The sequence below is a fragment of the Cyprinus carpio genome, chromosome A4, assembly GCF_018340385.1.
Source record: "Cyprinus carpio isolate SPL01 chromosome A4, ASM1834038v1, whole genome shotgun sequence".
NCBI classification, from domain to species: Eukaryota; Metazoa; Chordata; class Actinopteri; order Cypriniformes; family Cyprinidae; genus Cyprinus; species Cyprinus carpio.
The window spans coordinates 1,474,000-1,498,022 of NC_056575.1; the positions used below are offsets into that span (position 1 = coordinate 1,474,000).

Sequence of the window (24,023 nt, forward strand, 5' to 3'; positions counted from 1 at the left end):
TTGTATTATATTACCTTTGCATCAAATTACAAAACACTAGTTAATGCAAATGCAAGGGTGTTTATAACACAGCGTCTATGGGAGTGATGGTATTTTCTTTAGTTTTTCTTTTGCTATTTGAGCAAATGGGAATGCAAATATATATATATATATATATATATATATATATATATATATATATATATATATATATATTTTGTGGTAGTATATTAATTTTTTTTTTTTTTGTTAATGAGTATGTGAGTTTTTTTTGTTTTTATAATTTTTTTTTTTTTTATTAGTTATTTTGATGGTTTGTTTTTTCCTGAAACATTTCAGTTGGATGTTTTTTAATTGTTACTGTATGTTTCAGAATGTTCAGAGAACATTCAAAAGTAACGTTTCCATGACGTTCCAAAATGATAAAATGGAACATTCCATTAACGTTTGAATAACTAAGAAAAAAAAAGTTTTTAAAACATAACTCAAAGTAAAACGTTCTTATTTTTGTATATTTTAGTATCTCAAATCTTCTCTCAAGGAGACAGTTCACCCCAAAATGACAACCCCATCATCATTTACTCACCCTCATGTCGTCTAAATCTGAGATACTCAACAGAACATCCCAGGTGCTCTTTTCCCTCCGACGAAAGTGACTGTGATGACAGAACATTCATTTCTGGCTGAACTGCTCCTCTAATGATCCCACACACTCTCTCCTGCATCTCATCAGCTTCACAGCAGGTTTGCAAAACCTCCGTCATTTGTTCCAAGGGAGACAAATGAAAAAGATATGCAAATGTACTTACTGTTTTCTGGAGCCTGTAGAGCACAGCCCAGAGGAAAGTCTTATTGCTCAGATGTTGCTCTTGCGCAGCTCTGGAGACACAATGCCATGCTCAATCGCTTCATGTACCAACACTGCTTCTGATGTTTCTCCTGAGGACAAATAAAAACAGACACTAATAAGTTGTATAATATAAGCCTTTAAAACCAGTGAGAAGCAGATAGATCAATGGAAGAGAAATGTTAGAGCTCAAATTAAGATCTGATGCATAAAAGGAGCTGGTAAACATTAAAATGGGCATCCAAAACTGTGCATAAAGATATTGTTATTTTAGTGCATTTGAGATACTACTTTAGTTTTTATTATTATTTTGAATTAATGTATTGTTATAATGTGTAAATGCATTAAAAATGCATATATTATTAATAAAAAAAAAAAAAAAAACTTTTTTTTATGTCTATATATTTGTATTCATTTTTATTTCAGTGCATCAACTAAATTAAAATGAGACATGTTGCTTTGGAAGCTTTTTATATTTTAGTATATATTAGTATAATATATATAACTATAATAACCCTACTTTAAAAGAGAGTTTTTTTCTCAAGAGAAACATTTAAAAGCAGCAAAAGGCTCCATTTACACTCAATTTAATCTCATCGCTTTCTTGGAGAAATAAGGAGAGATGAAAAGATCTCATTTTTGTTTTCTTATGGGAGCTTACAGTGTGTGACACTCACAATCCGACAGTAAAGGAGGACGATTATGCAGCTATTTTCCCACGAGCAGCGCAACCCCAGAACCAACGGGGGCAAAACACACACACACAGACTTCATGACATTCAGAGTGGTGACACTCACTCCTCTCCCCTATAGGCGTCTGTCTTAAATGGCACACGCCGAGGTGGCGAGTGAGTGTGTGTGTGTGTGTGTGTGCAGTCAGTCTGTTGACACACTCTGGTGATCTCTCTGCTTGTGTGACACGGCTTGTTTGAGGGATTTTTCTACATTTCACATCTGATATTCTCAGTACAAAACTCCTGAGGCACAAAACACTGTCAGACACGAGCTGATCTGACAGAGGGAACTCTGTGTGTGTGTGTGTGTGTGTGTGTGTGTGTGTGTTTAAGGGGCCTGGAGGTTATTGTGCATCAGTGAATAGCAGGGCGCCCCTGGTGAGCTCTCCTTCTCGCTCTTGTGACGTTTAAACTGTAAGGCTTAATGCACAGAGATATGCATCCGCTTTGGTCCAATCTGTTAATATTCATTTAAAGGAACAGTTCAAAATCGTTTACTCACACGCTCATGCGAGAGTTTCTACAACAGGTGAATGGCAAACAGTCATGACTGGATCTGTTATAAAAGTATAATGAAAAATTTAATATATTGTACAATAGATTTGCATGAAAAACAGACTCAAATGATCTTACCGACTTTTAATATTTACCATTAGAATTAGATAACTCTGATGAATTTTGTCTGATTTTTGTCATTGTCTAGAGGTTTTTTTTTACTGAAACAAATAATAAAACATAAAAAACATTTAAAAAAAAAACATTTTTTTTAATAGACTATATAATAAATTTGGATCATTATTAATTTAAGTAGCTACAGCTTCAACATTTCTATAATAAACATCTCAATATATCCACATAATATTATTCAACAATTCTTATTGCAAATGTCAACAGATAAAAAAAATCAGCATTATTACTGTAATTTGTAACTATCTAAAGTTTTTTTTTAATAAACATCTAAATAAATAACTAATAACAGCTGCTGTTATTGCAAATGTCTATAGAATAAATATATTATTATTATTAATGTAACTAGCTACAGCTTCAACATTTCTATAATAAACATAAATAAATCCATATGACATTAATCAAACAATCTGTTATTTGGATTATTATAAATGCAACTAGCTACAACTTCGGCATTTCTATAATAAACATCTAAATAAATCTATATAATATCACGCAACCAGATAAATGATACAAGAGTAATGTCTGAAATTAAACAAACAAATCTGTAATGTTTCTGCTGTTTACACATGCAGTGCTGTGGAAGATATCAGTGAAAACTTTAATAAAGCTTATTCTCTCATCCTCACGACTCTGTTTAAACAAACTGAACACACTAGCTTTGTAGTTCAGTGAAATGCCGACACATAACCCAGAGTAAACACAGTCGAAATACGAGAACGTCATTCCAGTTTCTCTGAACTCTAATCAAATCTGAATTCACAGATCGCTTTTACGATGTGCAGAAGCTGCGGTGTGATTTAATTCACCGCACACACTTCTATTCTCCATCGGCAACAGATATATTATCCCTAACTAGTGTGCTTACTGACGGCTGTCCCGGCATCAGAGGAGCGACATTCGGAAAGGGATTCAGTGAGAATGTTTAGATTCAGAGACGCCTGTTTTAGATCTTAACAGCTGCGGTGTGTCCGTGAGGAAGGTCGAGAATGCATTTTTATTCGTCCTCTAGAAACAAAAATACTGGGCTTATCAAACTCAAGTTTCTTCAGCTGCCTTTAAATTGGATTATTGATAAGCCTGGAAGATCAAGCACACACACAGCTGCAATAAAGGTGTGTGAGAGATCAGTCGGATCAGCAAATTGATCAATGAGACTGGCTTAAGACTAGGCTGGAACCGGATCAAGGTTGGTTTAGTGTAGGTTTTAAGCTTGTGTGGTCCTCCTGGCATCAGTATCCATGGCCTGTGTTCATCCTTCATTTAAAGTGCATCAAGTGGGCTAACAGCGCTGGATGCAACCCAACACAAGGTCATCAACCCAGTTTTCCCACTGCGTTTACAGCAATCAATACACACACACACACACCTCGCTCTCTCAGTCTCGTAGGTAGATTGTTTTGGCTCTGGCAGGATTCTTGAGTCTGGATATTCAGCCTTACTGTCCGTCTTCCAAACTAAATGAGATTCAGATATCTTTAGACCTGTAGCGCCAGGGCAGACTGTTCCAAAAACAGACAGTGAAGTGAAGAAGTGTGGAGTGCAGTGCAATAATACACTTGAATATACAGCAACAAATGTACGCTCTCAAAACATATGCTAAACCTTTGGTTATGAGAAACGTGACCCTGGACCACAAAACCAGTCGTAAGGGTCAATATTTCAAAATTGAGATTTATACATATTCAGTGTAAATGAATATTTGGCTGAGATGCAACTATTTGAAAATCTGGAATCTGAGGGTGCAGAAAAACCTAAATATTGAGAAAATCACTTTTGAAGTTGTCCAAATGAAGTTCTTAGCAATGCATATTACTAATCAAAAATTAAGTTTAATATATTTACAGTAGGAAATTTACAAAATATCTTCATGGAACACGATCTCTACTTAATATCCTAATGATTTTTGGCATAAAAGAAAAATCAATAATTTTGACCCATACAATGTATTTTTTTTTTTTTTTTTTTTTTGGCTATTGCTACAAATATACCCCAGCGACTTAAGACTGCTTTTGTGCTCCAGGGTCACAAATCTTGCAAACTATGGCATTAAAAGCATTAAAGGCGAGGCACTAAACAGATAAAGATGATTTCAGTATCTATTAATTTTAATATTTAAAGAGCTGGTCACACTTCAGTTCTTGTTCCATTGACTTCCATTCATTGGCAAGTTTCGTTTGCATTACAAAGTCCAAGTTTGGTGAACTCTTACCCTGCAAATTTGTAAAAAGACAATCAATAGAAGATTGATATGTCAACTTGTGATAACTTACTTGCTCAGTAAGATTCTCTTCAAACTGTTGCTCTGCCATGACAGTAAATAAACTGAAAAAAGAAAAAGTTTAAGCTAAAAATCGAGCTTCTATTTCCAGATGCACTTTGTATTTACGTGGAGTATGATGAGATATGATCAATACACTCGAAATCATCAGCACACACTCAGAACTATAGAAACGAACAGCTGCTGGTGCATCTGGATGCAGGTGAAGCAGCAGGAAACAGATGGACTCGTGGGTCTGAGTGGCTCTACAGGACGCAAACACAGAAACATTTAGATTCCTCACACACTCCTCCGCTCTTATTACACGAGCCTTCTGATGCGCGTCTCCAGAGAGCCTCTTTCCAATTATCTATCTGCTAGAGATTCATCTCTTTCCATCTCTCCCCCCGTCTATTACACCTCCACACATTCACTCACTCATTTCATCCACTGCCTCGTTACGGGGAGAGCTGCTGACACTTTCATTGAAGGACTGAACTTAGTATGTCACCTGGAAAAAAGGTGATAATGACAAATGTGTGTAACGATGAATAGAGCTCAAAACAATTCAGTTTCACTGTACCTGAACACACTTTAAAGGAACATGCCATTTACACAACTTTACGTTGTTCCAATCCTATATGACTTTCGTGGAACACAAAGAGATGTTTAGATTAATCTCAGTGAAAGACTAATGCAGCTGAGCTCCCAAAATGAGAAGAAAAGCACCTTAATGACTACGTTTCAAGTCAAATGAAAGCTTTTATGCAAGGCACCCAACAGGGTTTGTTGTCAGTGGTGTTGAGCACCATTGGTTTTTGTGTCACGTGACCTTTGCAATGCTAAGTTTGGCTTAGGAAGACTTGAAATATAGTGCACAAGTTGTATGGAAACACTAAAAACATTCCTAATTAGTATTTTTGTCTTATTTTATAATTTGTTTTTGTCTTCTCCAGTATAAATAGCTAAAAATTCTTAAACTAAGAAAATGAATAAATGCATCAAAATTAACTTTTTATATTTTACATTTTAAACAAGAAATAAATATCTGTCCATGGGGTTAGAAAAATGCACTTCAGTTTTTGAGTGTACACTGACCAAAATGATCAACAAATGCTTTTTTTTCCACTCAAAAACTGAAGTGTAAACGCTCAGATCAATGAGGCCTTCAACGAAACCATGTTAAAAAAGAAATACAAAACCTGTGCTAACTGAAAGAAAACAAGTTTACAAGAAAGATTGAATCTAAGATTTGGTAATAATGTAGCACATTAAGAGATTTGCAAGCAATTTTTAAAAAGCCTTTCATTTTTGACAGGAACACCAAATTAAGTAAAGGATTTTCAGCACAGCACATGGGTTAATTAGTATTTTTGTCTTTTCTAGTTAAAATAGCTAAATATTCTTAAATCATGATACATTTTTACTTCAATTAAGAGTGAAATTAACATAAAAGTGAAATGACACTGTAAGATAATATGTCTAGTTTTCTGAAAAACATATAAAAATGAATTGAGTTAATGCTTAAAACAAGAAAAATATCACTCCATGGAGTAAAATAATTAATTCTTAACTTAATAATTCAAAGGGAAAGCAGGTTAATTTAAACCCACTTAATTTTGATGATTATCACAAAACTAATAAAATGACAAATAATTATGAATACAGATAATGATCTTTTTTTTTATCAGAAAACAAGACTTAATATCTCAAGCAATTTCGTTTATCAAGTAAATGCATCGTGATTTAAGAGGGTTTTTTTATTTGTACATGAAAAGATAAAAACTATGCACAAATACAGACAAAAATACTAAGCAGTGCATATTCACTGCATCTTTTCGGAGGTTGTGATCATTGTAACATTCTTTAAAATTCCTCCATTTGTGTAGAAAAGGTCACTGTATTTGTGAACGTGAAGTATTGGAAGTGGATTTACAACAAGAAAGTATCTTGCACTCAGCTGCTTAATGTTTTGCTCTTCAGTGCATTAACTGAGTCGCTTGGCTTTAGTACAACAGAGAAAAACTAAATCTCTTAACTGCTTGGGGAGACGCCAAGGGCGGCAGATTGTTCCTGTAACCCCACTACTGAAAAAAAAAAAAAAAACAGGAAAGGGCCGAGGATTGAACCTTGAGGGCCCCCACACCCAGAGGAGATTTCTTTTATCGTCAGCTTTTATTAAGTTTTCTGGACAAACATCATGACCCACTCAATAACTCATGAGCGACCAGATGAAATGATAACGGCCAGCTAGCTTTGGTTAGAAACAATATTCTTCACTGCCAAACATGGCTCAAATACAGAGCAACAGCAAAGACTCGCCCTGGAGACAAAACGATCAGTCCCACAACAACTGAAGTTTGTGTTTGCGGAGGACATTAAAAGGAAAAATTGCCTTTCCTTTTCTCTGAACGGACCTCAGGTACTAAATCTAAGATATTAATATATATATTATGTTTATGCTTAAAAATTGGAAATAAAGACTTTGCCCATTGGCAGGTATATATGTAAATGATACTTGTTCTGGAAAACAAGACAAAATACTGAACTAAAAAGTGACTAATATTAATAAAAGCTTTGGAAGTATTTTTAATTGTTATTTCATATTAACTAATATAGTGAACTAACGTTAAAAAACGGAAACTTATTGAAAAGTGCTATCAAATAAATGTGAATTGCAGCTCAGTTTATATTAATGAGCTCATACTGAACTCATATTTGTTCATCTGAGCACAGTTTTGAGGAATACTTGAGATTTCTGGGGTCTTTTTTGGTACTTTTGTAAAGAAGATGGGTTTTTAAATCAGATAATGTAGATTAGTTGAAATAAGAGGCTGTGCGAATCGTCATTTTTTTAGGTCTTTAGGTGATACTTTAGTACAGAACTAATCTGAGTGAGTGCGGAGGGCTTGTAGAAACCACTTAAAAGCCCCCCAGAGGCTCATCCCCGGGATACGTCTGACGACTGCGGGGTTATTGGCCTCTGAATGCTGCTCCGCTCCTGTGACTTTGAGAGATCAGCGCTCTGTTCTAGATCACAGACATCGGCGGCTGAGCGAGAGACTTGGAAAGGGTCTGATGGTATCAGGTGTGTGTGTGTGTGTGTTGCTCAGGCACAATGAAATATCACGGCTACGCGGTTTTGATTGCTTTCTGTGGTTAATTCAAGCTTTGGATGAGCACACGTAGGAATAAAGATTATTTGATAGTGCTTCTTTTTGTAGTTTTTACCACACGTCTCCACTTTTTAAGAGCCATTTTGCCATGTTTGAAGATTCGCACTCGCGTCTCTCTTCAGCACTTTGCAATTTCGGTAGATGTTTTCGCTCGCCAGATTACATCTGTTTATTGTAACATTTTTTCATTTTGAAAGGATTTCACTGTTTTTGCTCCAGTTCTTCATATATGGCAGCATGTTGTAATTACACCATTAGTGTTGCTCTGAAAGGGAAATGAAAGCCTTCAAGCCAAAGAAATGGCATTAAAATGAAACGGCTGGAAATTTACATCCCAAACACACCGCACTGCTTCTAAAAGGCTTTCTGAAAACACTGCAGCCTTTGTGAAATTACAGTTTGCGATGTTAACAAAACCTCTCCTGTGGTTTCCGTCAGGTTTGTGTTTTATCTGTCGATCTGAGCTCTTCTGCTGTCGTTATATGTGGTCTTACAGTGAACGCTCTAATACTGCAGTGCATGAGAGGCTCTTAAAAACCAGCACCGATCCGGCAGAGACCCAGTTTTCCTCACAGCAGAATCTGCCTGTTCTGATTACCGTTTCAGTCCGGAGAGCAGGTACGGAGCGGTTTTGACTGAGAGTTTATTCCCGAGTGATCCAGCACTGTCACACTCAGAACCGGTCCTGGCATTTACATCTCCAGACAGCAGAACATCGCCCTGGGCCTGGAAAGTACCGCTTCCATTCTGGAGCTCGTGGAAGAACGACCTTGTTATTCAGGTGGAGCTTCAGCACTGTCTGAACTGAATCAGAACAGGGTCATTATCAGCATATAAATATATGATTTCACATTTATATTAAATAATCAGAGCAAATCCACAAATATATTCAAATACAAGAAAAAAAATCTAATTATATATTTATATTAATAATAATAATTATATATTTATAAAAATAATATCAATAATATAATTCTAGATTTTATATTGTTAATAATATAATTATTTTAACGAAAGAATAAGATTCATTTTCACTATAAGACCAATTTTAGTCATTTCAGTATGTTGTTTTACTGTATTCCACAAATTATTTATGTTTATTACATATTTTACGTTATATACAAAATCTCAAACTTACATTTGTCTTCAAATGTCAAAACAGGCAAATTTTTACAAAATTTAATTAATTTTATACAAAGAAAATTAAGCATATATTAGGACCTGCTTTGTGACTAATCAAATTCAAATTGCTGTAGCAATATGTGAAAATATTTTTAAATGATTGATTATTTATTTGTTTTACTGCGTTTTAATTTAAGATAATTTAAATGACAATTTATTTTAATTTAAAACATTTGTATTGCAGTTTTTTTTTTTTGGTAACAGAGAAGAAAATAATGTATTATATTAATTTAAAATCACCACTGATAATAACATGAATTACAAAATAAAATTTGAAAAAGGTAACTTTAAACAAATTACAGTAATTGGACTTCTGCCATGACATTATTTTCATGACAATTAAACACATTAACCCCAAAATTCATATTGCTGTATTGTGAAAATAATATTATAGCAAAGAAAATAATATATTACATTAATTAAAATCACCACTGACAAAAAAAAATACAAATTTAAAAGTGAGAAATAAAAATAAAACATTAGGATGCATTACAGCAATGAAAATTTTGGGGACAATGTGCTTAAATGTAATTAAATGCACACACACACACACACAAAAAATCTACATACATAACCTATTTCTCTATTTACTACGAAAAATTCAAATGAGAGAATCCGTGAAAAAAAGAAAGAGCATATTTAACATCACAGATATTTGGACATTTCAGCAGCTCAATTCGCTTCAGAGGACAGAACCTGTCAAAACATTTCATTATAAATATGAAACTAGAAATAACTGCCGCTTCAATATCATAACCTCATTTCCAGCTCTCTTTCTCTCTCTCTTCGTGTCGCTGAGATCTGACATGCACTGGAACGCAGTGCTGCATATATATACGTGTGTGTGTGTGTGTGTGTGTGTGTGTTTGACATCAAACTTCAGCCTTGAGGTCATATATATATTCTATGCATGTTGAAAATTTGCATCATACAGTGTCCGTAATGCAGAAATATTATGAGTATTCTGCCTTGCATATGTGTCATGCTGATGATGACCTTGTCTGTGGATCTTGACATCGATGTGTGTGTGTGTGTGTGTGTGTGTGTGTGTGTGTGTGTGTGTGAGCTGGCGGTTTTCCTTCTGTTCACACTCCACCATCACTCAGCAGTCAGCCAACCATAACCATAAAGCTGACAGCAGAGTGGAAGGGAACGCGCTGGGTGCTCTGGAAGCGTGTTCTGGAGTATGTGTGAGATATTCCCGCTGCTTTTCCCGCTCTCATCTCTGACAGGCAGGAAAGGGCCATCGGTCACACATGTGTCCGGTGGCTTTGAAGTGTTTTCTGCCGTGTTAGTGGTCAGGAGGGCTTCACTGGCGTGATTTTCCCCTGGAGAGCGAGGCGAGAATCACGGCGTATTCCTGGCGGAGAGCTTTCTGCTGATATTAAAGTGCTTTTCATGTGCCGTAATTAACCCACAACATCTGTAATGCTAAGAGACATTAATCGGACTTTAAAAGCCTGATTAACATTTTTTTAGTTTTTCAAGTAGAAAGTCAACATGAAATGGCATTGGCAACCTATTTTACTAATGTTATATGATGTATATTATAATAAAACTGGAAATTCAATTAGATTAAAAAGTAGGGCAGGACTTTACATTTACATTACATTTAGTTATTTAGCAGACGCTTTTATCCAAAGCGACTAACAAATGAGGTCAATAGAAGCAAACTAACTAACAAAACCAACAAAACGAGTCTCGGTTGGCCTAACTTTATCAAAACTTTAACTGATTGGAAGAGGGTTTCATGACGGAATTGCTATGAGAACTATGAATACATGATTAATCTCATGCAGCTAGTGGTGAATAAGTCTATATTTTGCATTGTGAAATTATTCTTCTCATAACAACTAAGCAAAAATATTTATTTAAATTGAACACTATTTAAATTAAAAAGTATTTAAACATCTTGGGAGTATTTACTGTACTGCTCTCAATAAATACAAACATACATAAACAAAGAGTCACCACTGAGAATAAGAGGGATTTCAAACAATCTTGTAAAAGTGAAATGTGCAGATGCATTACAATAATGCATAAGTAGGGAGAAATTAGCTTAAATGTCATTAAAATAAACTCAATACAAAAAAGTAATGCTTCTTCATTTCCTGTATGAAATGAAATATAATTATTTTAAGAAGCAAATATATATACTTTTTTTTTTTTTTTTTTTTTTTAACTGAACACTGAACACTAGTATTACAAATAAAAAAATAAAAATAAAAAAATAGTATAAATAAATAAATGAGAACTAATAAATATTTTTTTTTAAATAGTCACCATTGGGAATAATGAATTGTATTTATTAGAAATTGTATTTGCAAAAAAGTTATTTAAACTGAACACTAGTTTTATAAATAAATTACAATTAATACTTTTAGTAAAAATAAATATTAAAATTTTTTATTTTATTTTTATATCCAGAAAATATTTATATCCAGAAAATATCCAGATGCATTACAATAATGAGAATTTGGGGTAAATTAGCTTAAATGGCATTAAAATAAACTCTCAGCACAAAATAAGCTTCATTTTCTGTAGCAAATGCAAGTAAACAAATTCTTATTTCTTTCATTTTGATTTTAGAGTGAAATGTGACTTGGACTTCTTGTAATGAGATTCACTCAAATAGTTATTTGACTGCTGCTCATCAGTATTATTGCAAAGGAAAAAAAAAATTGATAATGAATTTAACAAATAAAGACATTTTTATTTTAACATTTATTTTAGAAGAAAAATGTTCAACAAGACCAGGAAAGTAAATAGGGTCAATTTAGATGTCATGTTGACTTGAAGTGATTGTCACATCAGTTATAATGAGGTCTGAAACGGTAAATCACACACACACACACACACACACACACACACACACACACACACACACACACACACACACACACACACACACACACACTCCTCTCGAAAACTTTGAAGATTTATAACACTCGTCGACTGACTTTACAGACCTGCAGCGGTTTTACATCACCATGTTACAGCCGTGTGTGTGTGTGTGTGTGTGTGTGTGTGTGTGTGTGAGACAGCGCTTCGACTGTGGCGTTTGATTGAGAATGTCTGCTCTGCGTTTCGATGGCAGCCCCAGTGCATGCTGGGATTGATTGAGCTGTCCCTGCGCCCCCCCAAACCTGTCAGCCGCTGGAGTTATGACATCATCAGGCCCCTCATAAGGCTCTCCATTGTTTTGAAATGAAAGAACATCAATTTCCTGCCCAGTGAAGCCTACGGGATGATTTGTGGCTGCTATTATCCTGCCAATGTGTGGCGAGAGCGCAAAAATACGGACTCTGAGAGAGAGAAGGAGAGATGAGGAAAGCTGCCGTCCTATTCTCCGTCTAATCACCTGAGACAGGTAACACCGCTGCATACCTGCAACATCCGCATAAGCAGCGGCCCCTAAAGCAATTTAGACTCACAAGACACTTAATAGTGAAAATTCTGTCATTCTCACTCAACCCGTATTGACTTCCTCTCTTCTGTGGACTACAAAAACCAGAGAGTTGCAGAGTCAGTGCTTATTCACAACGGAGACAGATGCTGTCGAGCTCTGAAGAGGATAAAAAACACCATAAGAATATAATTTAAATATTTCATTTTAGATTACATTAGTACAAAGCCAATGAATGAACTTCAGAATCATCTAAAAGGAAAATATATATATATATATATATATATATATATATATATATATATATATATATATTTATATATATATATATATATTTTTTTTTTATAAAACAAGTTTTTTTAAGCTCACCAAAGCTACATTTATTCAATCAAAAATACAAAAATGTGTAAAAATTTTGAAATATTATTACTATTTAAAATAGCCGTTTTCTTTGTAAATATCTGTTAAAATATAATTTATTTCTGTGATGCGCAGCTGTATTTTCAGCATCATTACTCCAGTCTTCAGTGTCACATGATCTTCAGAAATCATTCTAATATGATGATTTGCTGCTCAAGTAACATTTCTGATTATTATCAATGATGAAAACAGTTGCTGCTTCATATTTTTGTGGAATAAAAATATATAATATTTTTAATATTTAATATTTTTATTCAGCAAGGACACATTCAATCGCTCTATAGTGAATATCTGTATATATAAAAGTGCATTTAAGATGCAGATGGTTGACCAGTCAATGCATATACAGAAGATGCTCTAGATTTCATATGAATTTTCAGCTGTTTTTCCATGTACTGTACTTTCCATTCTACTGTAACCAGGACTGACATCAATATCAAACCTGGCTGAAGTACCATATCAGCGAACAGTGAAGGGGAGGATTTTAGTCAAATAATAACTTGAATTTTGGTATTTTCTTCACATAAAGTACTTTTTTAACTTCCGAAGACTTAAAAATAAAGCTTCTGAATCATATAGATCACTTTAATTTGCCATTTTTGTATCTTGACAGCCCAATACACAAAGACTTCACACTGTACTTTGTGCAATATCTCCTCTTTCCACAGAGGAAAGTCAGTCATGCAGTTTTGGACTGACATGAGGGGGAGAAAATGATGGCAGAATGTCATTTTTGGTCGAAGTGTCCAAATATTCCTGGGTGCACTGTACCTAAACACCCACCTAGCTCTCAAACGGGCAGCGGCTGGCTGTCCATGTTTCTCGACGGGCTTTAATCTATCAGCGCACCTCAGAAAGTGCTGAACGAGGCGGAAAGTTTCATCAGGGTAGTTGCTGTCTTGGTGATACAGTGAGATCAGCTTTTCATACCAAAATGAGAATTTCACTTTTTCAAAGGCATAGCCGTAAACTTTCACCCAGAGATTCACACACACGCACACACACACACACACACACACACACACACTCCGGCATGCATCGGCACACACTGGTCTCTAAAGAGTTGGTGCTTATATTAAGAGTGCACTTTCGAGGACGTTCGGTGTTCTCCGGTCACACCGCGTGAGGCCGGACAATAGCGTGAGTTATCAGACAGACACAGAACGCTCTCGCACCTGAGTGCTGATAAACACGCAGCACGCAGGATTAATCCCGCCGCAGACACGCGACACGGCTCGAGAATCCGCTGTTTTGTTTGCTGGTCACCGCTGCTCCCTGCATACTGATGAGATATTGTTGTCTAGTTGATTCTTTCGGAGGAAGTGAAGAATCAGACGCTTCTGTGTGCACGAGAGCATGTGTTCTCTGTATTTCAGCACCGCGTTCCGGTCCAAAGTCCTCAGTTTCCCAAAACAATATCAAACTGAAATACATCTAGAGAGCATAAAATGATCAGAAAGACAGGTGTGACGCTGGAGGTAATTTCCAGACAGTTAATATGTTATTTGTTTGCATAATTGTTGGTTTCGGTTGAGTCTAGGTTATAAATCAATGAAAATTATAGCTTATTATTATTATTATTTAATTTTTTATTAATTTTGCACTGATAATCCATGCATTTAAGTGTGAGTGCTTGGTAAGAACATTGCAAATGTGTTAATAACTAAACTAGTTTTTTCTTTTCTTTTTACTTTGTAATATTTCTGTGGAAACCCTGAAACATTTTTGCAGGATTCTTTGATGAATAGAAAGTTCAAAAGAACAGTGTTTATTTGAAATAGAAATCTTAGCATTATAAATGCCTTTACTGTCACTTTTGATCAATTTGAACCATGCTTTATGAATAAAATGTATTTTTTTTTTTTTTTTTTTTTAACTTTTGAATTGAAGTACATGACACTTTCCACAAACATATTCGCAGCACAACTGTTTTCAACATTGCTAATAATCAGAAATGTTGATTTCTGAAGATCATGTGACTCTGAAGACTGGAGTAATGATGCTGAAAATTCAGCTTTAATCACAGAAATAAATTACAGTTTAACATATATTCACACAGAAAACAGCTATTTTAAATTGTAAAAATATTTCACTATTTTTACTGTATTTTTGATCAAATAAATGCACCCTTGGAGAGCAGAAGAGACTTTTGTTCACAGTTTAACTAAGTTTAACTTACTCAGCAAGATGCTTTTTCAAACTGCTGCTCCACCTTAACAGTAGTTGATCTGAAAGAAGAAAAATGAAAATCAGAAAAACGAAATATAAAAAATGTATGCAAATGCTATGGCAACGTTTAGAATGCATTAGGTCATGAAATGTGCATATACAGTATCAGAATAATGCAAATTACACTTGCACAGCTAGAAACATCTGTGCTCACTTACAAAGTATATTTCGGGCCAAAAAGGCATTTTGTAATTTTGCATTGGGTTCAGTCCTGAAATCTGACATCAGTGTGAGTCGAATCAGGTCACACGTCTCATTAATAAGCAGATCTCTACTCAGAATTAACTTTGAATCACAGACACAATAAACTTCCCAAATAATTCAACACAATAATCAGAGATGTCAGACAGCAGCTTTAATCCGTCATCTCTTCCAGCTGTTAGTGTGTGGGATGGTGCGTTGACTTTTAATTTTAGGGTAATGTGGCAGCACATTAGAATCTCGTTAATGCTCATAAAAAAAAACATACGAAAACGTCTTGTCACACTTGAGTCGTGATTGAAAAATCTTTTGATCTAAAAGCTTCTGCTAAAACACTTTAAATCAGTTCTGCAGACTAACTGTGCCTACATTTTAATGAAAACAATGGTACTGTAAATGGCGTATTGTGAAGGAAACTTCTGCAGCGTACAAGTTCCTCCTTAAATAGTGTTCAAAAATATCCCAGGATGCACCTGATGAAGTTGGTTGAGGAATGTCAAGAGCGAGCAGAGCTGGAATCTAGACCAAAAAAAAAGCAGCTCAAATATAAGTAAGTTTTCATTTGTATCACATATTTCGATCACTGCATCACTCCCACACAACTAATATTTTATTATAGAGAAACTATTATAATTTTTCATCATATTTTGAATTAGCTTTTTATTTTTAATTTTATATTTTACATTATTTAATTTTAGTTTTACGTCTATATAGTTTACATTTTATTTCAGTTTTAGTTATTTTAGTACTTTTTTTATGTAAGGTAATGTGTATATTTAATTTTCATTTTAATTAAAGTTTTAATAGTTTTGTTGTGTATTTTTGCCATTTTTATTAGTTCTTTTTAATCATGCCTATATAGTTTTTTATTATGTATATTTTATTATTAGCACATTAAGTTACTCTTGATAAAAAAAAATAGAAATTATTATTGGGCAACTAGCTGAATTTTTATTTTTGAATGGTTTTACTTTATTTCAGTTGACATTTATTTTATTTCAAGTAACAAAAATGTTTTCTATATATTTTTTTGTTTTAGTTAACTACAGTATAATAACCCTGTCCCAGATTTCTATTTGTGCGATTTCAGAGTTAACATTTTAATACTATTCAAAAATGTAACTCAACATATAACAGAGACATTAAACTGAACAACAGACCTCACATTCTCTACGAGTGTTTAGACGTGCAGTTGTATTTGTTCATCTGTTCATCTGAACGGAGCTGTTTGTTGTGGGTTAAATAGAAGGCCATTTCCTAGTAACCTCTGGTTAACCCACATTTCTGCTCCCGAGTCTATCTGGGATCTTCCCTGCTGCGGAAAGTCTTGCAGAAGAAACGGCTGCTCCCTGCAAATCTTTCATTGTTGATTTAATTATGTCTCGCAGAGCAATCCCTCGACCCTGACCCCGCTCTCAAACACACACACATACACACACACACGCTGAGCTGCTGGAGACCAGTCAAGGTTCCTCTAGCTGTTGTCTAACAATACTGACACAATCATTCTGTTTATTCACTATTGCCAACGATAGAGTCTTCATGTCATGGGAAACAGATTTCCAACAAAGAGTTCGTTCTACTAAGGGAAACATTTCGTAACTCCGCCGCTCAAAACCTCCTCTCCGGTTCTAAATGAGCATTTATTGAAACTAAACTGTTCATTCTGAACCTTTTAAAGTTTGGAATATTAGGATTTTTTTCTCTTCTGCTCACCAAAGCTGTATTTAAAAATTGTGAAACAGAACTGTTTTCTATGTAGATATCTGTTAAAGTGTAATTTATTTCTGTGATCAAAAGTCTTCAGTGTCACATGATCTTCAGAAATCATAATAATATGTGACCCTGGAGCACAAAAGCAGTCTTAAGTCTCTGGGGTATATTTGTAGCAAAATTATAGATTTTTCTTTTATGCCAAAAATCATTAGGATATTAAGTAAAGATCATGTTCCATGAAGATATTGTGTTAACTTCCTACCATAAATATAGTAAAACTTTATTTTTGATTAGTAATATGCATTGCTAAGAACTTCATTTGGACAGCTTTAAAGGTGATTTTCTCAGTATTTAGATTTTTTTGCACCCTCAGATTTTCAAATAGTTGTATCTCGACCAAATATGGTCATATCCTAACAAACCATACATCATTGGAAAGATTATTTATTTAGCTTTTCAATGATGCACAAATCTAAATTTTTAAAAACTGACACTTATGACTGGTTTGTTGCTCTAGGGTCACAAACGCAGATTTGCTGCTCAAGAAACATCTCTGATTATTATCGATGTTTAAAAAAAAAAAAAAACCAGAAAGTGGTTATTTATAAATTGTAATAATACAGCACAATATTAATGTCTTTACTGTGTTTTTGATCAAATAAATGCAGCCTTGGTGAGCAGAAGACTTCTTTCAACAACATTAAAAGCGATGTTCATGCTCATGCTTTTGTGTAATAATGATCTTTCTGAGCACTCAATTCTCACTCTTGACATCAAGGATGCCAAATCTCTCCTAACTAAATCAGAGGAACAGATGTGATTCGGGATGAACTGTCATTTAACCAGTTCCTGTGCGGAGAAGCACTTGCTCGGTCACGGACAGATGTCAAGGACTTCAGGCTATCATCTAGACTAATATCTGTCTAAATGGGTTTCATGGTCAAGTGAAGGGTTTCCATCTTTATTTATCACCACTCGCCCAGGCAATGGTGTCATAAAGCAGCATGCAATATCACCATCACCAGTGTCACTAAGGTTTCTACTGAGGAGAAGGGTCTCGCTCAAGGCCACGGTGGTGATTGTGCATGGCTCGCCCCTCAAGGGGTCAAACCATCAGCCTTCTGGTTACCAGCACTGAGCTTTAACCATTACACCGCATCCCATAACCTGGCCCAGAGCAGATGTTGCCATGGTGATGCCCTGCACTGAAAACTGCGCCAGTGTTGTGACATGCAAAATGCTAATGAAGGCCAAAGTCACCTCATTAACCCGCAAATGTTCCCGCGCTAACAACAAGACAACGGTTTTTCTTAGCAAGCCACTTGGGCAGCATAATGCATCAAAGGATGACTTTTTTATTTATATATAAAAATATGCATATGTACTAGAGTTTTTGATATATTATAAAACTGGCAACACAAAAAGTCCTCCCCCGGTCCATTCAGAACATCTACCTACAGCTCATTAGCATATGATGCCCACATTTGCATATCAAGAACTATGCTGGAACAGGTTATAGATTAATAAAAGGGCTTATTTGCATATGGAACTATTAAAGGTACAGTAGCAAAAACAGTCTGTTTAATTACAAGGAAATTTGGTCATCATTTACTCACCCAAACCTGTACGAGTTTCTTTCTTCTGTGATAAGTTAAGTCTGTATGAGTTAAATTCTTCTGTTGAACACAAAAGAAGATATTTTGAAGAATTTTGGTAACCAGACAGTTGACGGTAGCTATTGAGTTTCATAAAATGGAAAAAAAAAAATACTATGAAACTCAATAGCTACCGTCAACTGTTTGGTTCGCAAAATTCTTCAAAATATCTTCTTTTGTGTTCAACAGAAGAATTTAACTCATACAAGGTTGAGGGTGAGTAAGACTCTTCATTTTTTGGTGAGCTATCCCTTTAATTCATGCACTATAAAAAGATCATCAGAGTATGTTTTAGCATAAAATACTACTTTAGTTTGTCATGTTTAATTCAATGTTCTACTTGCCATTTGTGCAGTTGTTTAGGGAAATTACTAGCAATATCTGAATGTAAATTGTTTATACACCAATGTTATTTGTGACCCTGGAGCACAAAAGCAGTGTTAAGTCGCTGGGGTGTATTTGTAGCAATAGCTAAAAAAAACATTGTATGGGTCAAAATTATCAATTTTTTTTAATGCCAAAAATCATTAGGATATTAAGTAAAGATCATGTTCCATGAAGATATTTTGTAAATGTCCTACTGTAAATATATCAAAACTTCATTTCTGATTAGTAATATGCATTGCTAAGAATTCATTTGGACAACTTTAAAGATGATTTTCTCAATATTTAGATTTTTTTGCACCCTCAGATTCCAGATATTCAAATAGTTGTATCTCCACCAAATATTGTCTGATCCTAATAAACCATACATCAATGGAAAGCTTATTTATTCATTTATTTTTATACTATTTGAATGTGCAGAATATAGGTTTTTTAAGCAATGCAAACTCTGATGTGGTTAGACGGACTGCTGATTATTATCTACACGTCAGGTGGAGAAACCGAATGACTTCTGACAATTCTTTCATGTGATTGATGAGAATATTCCTATTTAATTATTCCAGGCATTGCATTGACTTCCTCTCTTCACCATAGGAGCCGCTCCTCAAGAGGAAGGTCAAGGAGGGCAGTTTTAATTGAGTGATAAAATGGTCTGTATCTGTGTGTGAAATATAAAGACTAGGGACAGGGAAATGAGTAATTTAACGTTTCTGATTCCACTAATGATTCTTTTGTTCCGATTCAGTGAGTCACTGGATTGATTCAGACTGTGAACTCTTGAGTGTGTCTGAAAGATTCACTACAATGAATCAGACTCATAAGAATCATTTGTTCGTAAACTGGTTTGGAAGAACCGTTGTTGCGTCCAAACATCATGAAAAGCATTCAGGTCCGGTATTTATTATTTATTAGAGTAAGAATTAACATATGATTGTGACACACAGCACGATCTGAGCATGAGCCCCGCGTCGAGAGGTTTGGTTTGGGATTTACAAAACATTGAGCGACTGTCAACAAGCGCATGGCACGCACTCTCCGGGGGACATATCAACACACACACACAAACACACTTAAATACCTCCGAGGGTTAAAGACAATATAAAACTTCTCGCAGGACACAGTCTGCATTAATCTGAGCAACACAAACCATTACGCTCACACGTTTGTGTTTACTTTCAAAGACTTCAGGGACAAATTTGTCCTCAAAAGCGATCTAAATCTGACAAATGTCCCTTTGGGTATATAATAGGACGTCCTTTATAGGAAAAACCATTCGTACATAAAATAAATTATGTATTTATTTTGAAAAATGCATTTCTTTTAGGGGTACATGCCGCAAACAATTTGTCTGTCTAACTGAATGTGAAAACCGACTTGGACCAATAAGCATGAAACCAAGAAACCACAAAATAAAAAAAACTCAAAGAAAAACTCAAATTGACAAGGAGGGGATTGATTTTATAAGTGATTTATTATCAGTAATAATGCACTTTAAGAATGATGCACTATAAACGCCTCTCGTAATGATTTCTGGTAGCCAGTTTTGGCTTGGATAATGCATTTGTGCAGAGAGTGTGTGCGTGCTTGTGCATGTATCATGACAGATTGTTTATAGATTTCAAGGTCCGGCAACCTTCTTAAACGATTTCTCCATCTCTCAGTCCCAGATAGAAAGACTGAAAGAGAGACAGACGGTTGTGATCTGTTAGGTGGGAGTCACTCGAGAGACGCGGTTTGCGCAGACGCAGGCTTTTTAATTGGTTTCATTTGAATGACTGTAAAAGCCACTGCGTTATTAGATTATATTTATCCCCGCAGCGCGGCTGCTTACATCAGCGCTGAAAGAGAGATTAATGTGCAGAATTTTAAACTGCGCTTTAATATTCCATCCAGATTTATCCAAACAGCTGCGTTGAGCCACTCAGATTGAGCTCTGTGCAAAGAAGATTTACCGCCATTACATATAAAAACTGCACCACGGCTCTTCAAGGGTTCAAAAAACCCTTCAATCCGTTGATTACCAGAGAAAATGCCTTCAGCTTGTCACTCACTCAGTTTGTAAAAGCACAGAACAAATGCGTTTTGATTAATGCAGGAAGCTCAAATGTGCATCTTCAAGCACTTACAATAATTGTTCCATACAAAACAAAGTGTTTTATTTGAGCTGCAAAGTGTCTAAATCATTTTTTTTTTTAGTGGTGGGACTGCTGTAAACAAATTTGTTTTTGAAATCATTTTCTATGGGAATTACGCCACAAGTGCTGTCCGTACGGCTTAAGTTGCATTGAACCCAGAACATTCCTCCACCGAAGCGTTGAACGCAAGGCGCTTTTTGAAACAGTGTTTACACAAAACAGCAATGCTACCTGAAAGAAAACAGCAGACCGGCGTCTTTTAATGTCCAGGCAACCACAGCCACATGTTTCACCTCCAGTGAAAACACTTCATCGCTGACATTAACAAGAGCCCGACATTCCCAACATCAAATTCCACACGTTCACCAAAAGACCATGCAACATTTCTGAGCACATTCCTGGCAGACGTGTTACATTAGAAGACAAATCACAGATGAGATCCCTTCAGTGTCTCAAATGCTTCTGTTTGCTGTTTACTGGTTCTGGGATCTTTCTCAACCACGTCTCAAACTGTGCTCAGATTGACCAAGACATGATCTCGATATGAACTCTAATCAGCATCTTGTGCTATCCAATAGAAAAGGTCATTCTTTTCTGAGTCAGTGCATTGGTTGGTTTGGTTCACCAAATGAGTGATTTGTTCGTGGACTGGACTGAATCAGTCTGAGAAGTTAATGACTCCTCAACTCAATGAGTCAGTCTAAGCGCTTCTCGACTGTCCGTTTCAGACACGTCTGACTCTAAATGAGCCGGGAACCATCTGTATGGGTGCTTTGGCTGCAAATCTGTAATGCAGCACGTCTAAGAGCTCCCGAATATTTGTCACAGTCATATTCAACACGCAGGGAAAGCCCAGACCCGGGACATTATGGAGTATGAACATTAATCTCAATTAAGTTGCAAAAAACTGGGACACATGAAGTGCAATACACATAACGCCCTATAATTAATATACTTTAATTACATTAAAACTTATTAAACAGCGGCGTGTGCCTACATATGGCTTTATTAAAACATGTTAGAGAATATAATACGCCATAGCAGACATTAGCGACAAGTAATTAAATAAAGAAGAAAATTGTTTGTTTTTTTAACAGGTAATTGAAAGAGTGTCAGACTATGAGTCAGAATATCATTATCTCTTGCCTTTCAAAAGTGTAGTGATCTTGATTTTAAGTGTCAAATTGAACAAATTTAAAGCTATTAATTAACTAAAACTAAAACCATTAAAAAAAACTTTTTTTAACTACTTGAAATAAAATAAATATTAACTCAAAGCCAATAAAATATTAAACTATTTTTAAATAAAATGAATAAAACGATTATAAAACGATTATATACTAGATGAAACATACTAAAAACTAAAATACTAAAATACTAAAAAAAAAAAAAAAAAAATTCTTTCAAATAGTTTAAATTAAATTTTAATTAAATTTGAATTTAAAATGAATATATAATATATGGAATTTAGAAAAATTCAACTATTCTATTTCTATTTTATGACAACAGAAAAATAAACTCTATATAAATTATTTTTTTTTTACTACTAATAGATTACATTTATGCAAAATGTCACTTTTCATTTAAAAAGCTATGTTTCTGAAAATAAATGGCTGTTACATAAAGTATATTTCATCCAAATAACACATAAAATAAGCAGAAACAATATAAAAAAAAATACATGCAACCAATTAAGTAGAAAAGTGAGAATATATTGTGTAGCCAATAATTGGACTCTCTCTCTACAAATATGCATTGTATGCATATTATAATGCATCTCTAGTGAGAGGCTTGAAAGCGAGAGCAGCAGAGAGATTCATTTGTGAGTGTTTGTGTTTAATAAACCCAAAGGGAGTGAATATTCCAAACTGGATGTTACCCAAGCCTCACTGTGCCCTTCACAATGTCACTGTCTGCACATCATTGTGAATCGCGCACACACACACACGCACACACACACACACAAACACACACACACACACACACACACAAATGTGCTCAACTGTTAACTCTTGAGATACTGTATAAAATGTGCATGTCATAAAAACCTCTTATTAACAAGACAAAATCAGCTGCGTGTAAAAGTGAGGTAGGATGTTTCTCCTGAAGGCACAGAGGCTGTCATCACACACACACACACACACACACACACACACGCTCCAGACCTGCTGCTCAGGTCCAGGTGACAGTGTTTCTCTGAGACATTCATAATGGATGAATCCATCCACACACACTTTATATTGCAGAGAGAAAACTGAATTCAAGTACTGTATATGATGACACACACACACATCAGATGTTGGAAACATAAACAAGAGTTTCCTTCTACATTACACAGCAAGCTACATCATTTATTATTTGGTAGTATAGTGGTTCACATGTACTGTAAGTTGCTCTGCCTGTGTAGTCAGGTGTTCACTATCATTAAGCAGATTTACAGAGACAGTACATAAACATACACAAAGTGTTGGATAATTTAATGAAACATATTCTGAATCTTTTACCACAGAACGAATTACTAAATGCAATTATCATATGAAAAAGTCATCATGTTAACAAGAGAGGAGATATGCATGCTAATTTGCATAATTTCTACTCTCCACTACGCTGATTACAGGATAGTAGTAAGCATTTGCATCTAACTATATTCACTACTTTATTGCTTTCATTTAGGTTTTCATGCATTCAGCTTCACATTTCTACAACTAAATAAGTAAATCGCACACTTCTCTCTGGTTGTAGGTAATATTCACTGAAAATTGCAGACTTAGGTTGCATCTGAAATTGCATACTTCCCTATTTTATACACTGAAAAACATTATTTTTTAAAGTTTATTAGAGCACGTTTTACAAGAAAATACTATATCAGTCTTTAATTAATTGCGACGTTTACTTGAAATTTCCAAGTAAAAACGGTTTCTATACCAATTATTTATTTATTTTTTTTTTTTTTGATAAGTTTGACTTTGTGGGACCATTTTTAAGATTTTTTTAAATTAAGATCATTTCTAC

At 34.9% G+C, this 24,023-nt stretch overlaps 1 protein-coding gene and 1 long non-coding RNA gene across 2 annotated transcripts in view; one reads left to right on the forward strand and one right to left on the reverse strand.

Moving 5' to 3' along the window:
- LOC109061840 (muscarinic acetylcholine receptor M2-like) overlaps positions 1 to 24,023 on the forward strand; it is a 65,564-nt gene that overhangs the window by 4,259 nt on the left and 37,282 nt on the right. The window lies entirely within an intron of this gene.
- LOC122139583 lies at positions 456 to 14,921 on the reverse strand. Its single transcript, XR_006156408.1, has 5 exons — positions 14,871 to 14,921; positions 12,335 to 12,430; positions 8,282 to 8,487; positions 789 to 918; positions 456 to 712 (listed from the first exon to the last, which is right to left on the reverse strand). It is a non-coding gene; the product is annotated as an uncharacterized LOC122139583 (long non-coding RNA).